We start from the raw sequence: 4126 nt of genomic DNA on the forward strand, positions 1-4126 counted from the left end.
ATAATAATGAGGGACAGTCTCGGCCCCCGCAGGTGTGAGTTGATGATATTTCAACAGACGCTCAAAAAGCCCAAGCGAAGACAACGGAGCATCCAACAAACTAAGAAGGAAGGAAAATTCAAAGGTTCCAGGACCGGAGGATGCAGGGGGGGGGCCCTCACTACACACCGAAAAAATAGCGTATAGAAGAAGAACATGAATATGGATACTTGAATAGTCCAGAATCTAGGCTAACAGGTGACCACCGAACAAATTCGCAAAGGGAACATGAAGCCAAAGGAGGGAAGAAAACGGAGGATAGAGTCCCAGAAGAGGACAACAGCCCAAGCCAGGCTCAGAGAACAAGAACACAGGAATGATAAGGACGCTCGGGAGATTTGAACGACCCACCGAGCGAAATCAACCAAGGGAGATTTTTCGTCCACTAGGCTTCAGTTAGGAGTAACCGAACGAACTGCATGCAGGGGGGGAAAAATATGGAAAAAATAACAGAACCAGTGCTCCAAAAAGTCGAAGATCCTAATTAGTGTAGGACGGGGGCTCCGAAACAGAAAGCATGAACAGAGGCAGAAATCTGTAAGAGCAAATATATACCAAAAATAAGAACCCCCGGGGCGTGTTCAGAGGGGAAGAAAGGAAACCTATAACTCAGTACAACTCAATGACCTCCCATACGCAAGGAAGAGGAAGTAACAAAATAAAAGCAGAAAGAAGGTGCTCCCCCCTATAAACAAATTGATGAGAGGAATAATGGGGTGAAACTAAGCTAAAAATTAAATAATCCTTTCAGCTTAAATTTACAGGACCCCTGACTAGATTTATATACGTCCTCAATAGTCACACCTCGTCTCCTCCAAAATCACCCACAGACAAGAAAGTCGCAGCTAGAACATAGAGGATAAAGAAGGATCAGGTCTCATCAAAGTCCAAGAGTGAAGGCCCTAGTTAAGAAACGCCCCACCCCAAGTAAAAGTAAGTACAAAAACACGAGAAACTGAATGAAGAGGAGTCAATCTGTCTGAAGTGTACCAACACTTTCCAAGAAAAGAGGATACCGGTCCCCAGAAGTGAAAGCTTCAGAGTGAATCTGAGTACAGGTCAACTTAGGGTACCAGCGCAAAAATAAAGAAAAACAAGCATTTTCTTTAAATGAGTGACGAAGGAATAGCTGATTAAGGTTAGGAGTCCAGTAAAAATCCCAATGTCGGAAAATTAGAATCATACTAAAAGAGAGAAGAAAAGAAACTGACAGAAGTATAATTCTATCCTCGAAAGATAAGGTCACTACATCGCAGCAACCCCATAAACCTGTAACAATCTTTAACCTTCTAGTAGATATCAGGTTAAAGGACAACACAACCAGAATGCACAACTAATACCAACTAAAGACAACAGTAAAGCTTTAGAGGAATATTTCCTGAAACGAAAAATTCAAGAATCCCGACCAATCACTGGAGGCACACTTTCCTCCCTAAAGTCTAAATGATAATACCTCAGGAAATAGGAGAGGGAGGCGCAAGCGTTAAGACTAAAACATGATGAGTCAATGAATGAACCCGTCACAAACTCAAACAACAGCAAGGAAACAGAAACCCCCAACACCCGAATGAGGGCAAAGCAGCACAAGCAACTCAAAACACAAGGTTATTACCCAGGAGAAATGAACATCTTCAAGAAGTCTATATCCCCCCTAAATAAAGGGGGGGACAGACCACAATTAAGTAGAACAGTCCCAAATGACTCCACAGATCACTAATCATCGGATCCGGAACCTGGAAAGGCAGCCAGGACAAAGATGAAGTAATGTCCAATCACATAAGAGGGGCCCCGCTCGATAAAATCGAAGTACGGATGTTCCAAAATAGATAATTTAAGTGAGCACAAAAGGAAGTAAGATTCAGAATCTCTCTGAGCCAAGAGGAAGAGTAAAGGTCTAGCCCCAAAAAAGGAGCACGCAGAAAAACGTATTCTTTCACGTATAGAAACCGAGAAGTCATCTCCGACCCGGAATACAAGGACAACACAGGAGCTCCCCTCAAGAAAGCATTTAATCTTGTCCAAGAATCCGGCACCGAACAACGCGTAGAACACGAAGTGATGCCTAAATGAATTAATTCTTCCTGGGGAGGAAGGAAAAGGGAAGATAAAGAATTCATTATTTCATATCCACAACAGCAGGAAAAGATTGATCATAATCACGACAAAAATAAAAGTGAGACAAAGACAAACTCCAGAACAGACGAATAAGAGGACGTTATAGGAGTGAGAATCCACCGAAAAGGCTAGCACCGAGCAGGTGCAAGTTGAACTGCCTGGGTCCCTAAAACCAGCCTAGGTTAAGAATAGAAGTGAGAAGCAGTCAATGAAAAGAGAATCAGGAAGTTCAAGCAAGGTTCACTCCAAAGAGGTTACCTGACATCCAGATCAGATGCTTGGAAAACGATGAGCTGAGCGACTAGGAAACCTATGTACCAGGGCACAATTTCTGAGTTCCATTAGGAGTGCATGTAACGAAATTCCAAGAGAGTAATACAAAATTATTAAGACGGATTAAGTAACCACAAGAGGGTGTTAAGCTGTCTTAGTAGTAAGTATTCTGGATTGAGCAGGCACTCTGAGCTGAGTATGAAGTATCAGAGAACCACCCCGACGTGGCACTGACCAATAATACGTCAGAAGCGTTAAATTGGAAGCAATGAGGGGAGGGAAGAAATCTAAACTGATAACCCCACTAGGACTGCAAGGGACTAGTCGGGGGACAGGATAAGTAGGCCTCCCCACCCCCACGACAAGAGAGCACTGGAAGTACGTAGTATAAGAGTCCTCTCCGGGAAAAGGTGTTACTGTAATAACTCAGTGCCAGAGGACGAAAAGGTTCAGGCCCTATGGGCTTAAGGAGAAAGAGAGAACGAAAACAGACGGGCAAGTACAAATGGCGTCACGTCAGGAACCCAATTAACAGGCGTTCGACGCAGAATCTCTCCAGGAATCAGGCAGGAAGTCATCGCCGAAACGAGAGATTAAGGTAGAAGGGAATTTAAAGGGACCGAAGGAAGGATAATGGAGACACCATAGGGCAGAAAATACGGGCACAAATCCACCAAGTGAGAGGACAGATGTAATTTAAGAGGAGGAGGTTGTATAAGTCGTAAATCGTTGCCGGAGGGACCCATGCAAATGATTAAGAAAGGGTCTATACTGAGAGAGGATTTGAGAATTAGAGTTAAGTTCGAAGGGAAAAATCCTCCCACACCCACGCCCCGGCCACCAATACTAGATCTCAGTTCAGGAGGGGACAGGGGACTACAACAACTACTCGAGGGACATAATAGGCGTGAGGTAGAGGGGTTTAAATAAGAGAGTTATTTAATCCGCAGGAGTAGAGAAAAAGAAGAGAGGCAGGGTGATTTTTAGACAAAAGTATAAAAACAGATCCCACCAAGGTATGAATTAAAGGCTTAATTAGGTGATAAATAGGGGCGAAGTAACTCGCAGTTTCCTAATTATATTAAACAACACATACGCCGATTCGAAAACATCAAGAAACCAGAGCAAATCAAAACCCGGAATTAGTGCCGTAGGAAGAATAGTTAAGAAGAGGTTATCTGTACAAGGGAAGGATGATTGGCCGAAGTGAATTTCCTGGAGAAGGAAATAGGAGCACTGATCCTTGCCGTGATACCGTCTGGAATGTGGGCATTGCGGCCCAGATATTCAGAAGAGCAAACCACGGGCACCCAACAATTCTCCCGCCGTCTATCCCAGGCCTAAAGGGGTTAATGAAGCAGACCATAGCACCTTAACACGTTTTGCGACCATCAGGTAGTATCCATTAGAAGGAACGCAATGATGAGGAAGGAGGAGCTCTCTTTGACAAAGGAAGGAGGAAGTGGAACTCAGGGCTCAATGGACCTTCGCTCTCGAACAAGGTTCATGGGTAAGGGAGATGAGGATGAAGAAGGGAAGTGTCCCTCAAGAGAGAGAAGTAAGTGGATCTAAGCTGAGGAGCTCCCCGGGAGCCCGTAAGGAATAGGGTGGGTCAGGAGAATGAGTAAGCAGGCGGAGGCTCTACGGCAGCAGGGGCGGGTTGAATCCAAAAACAGGAGGCAGTCGAAGGGTGACAGGA

Source organism: Plasmodium inui (genome assembly GCF_000524495.1).
Source record: "Plasmodium inui San Antonio 1 unplaced genomic scaffold supercont1.41, whole genome shotgun sequence".
Taxonomy (NCBI): Eukaryota; Apicomplexa; class Aconoidasida; order Haemosporida; family Plasmodiidae; genus Plasmodium; species Plasmodium inui.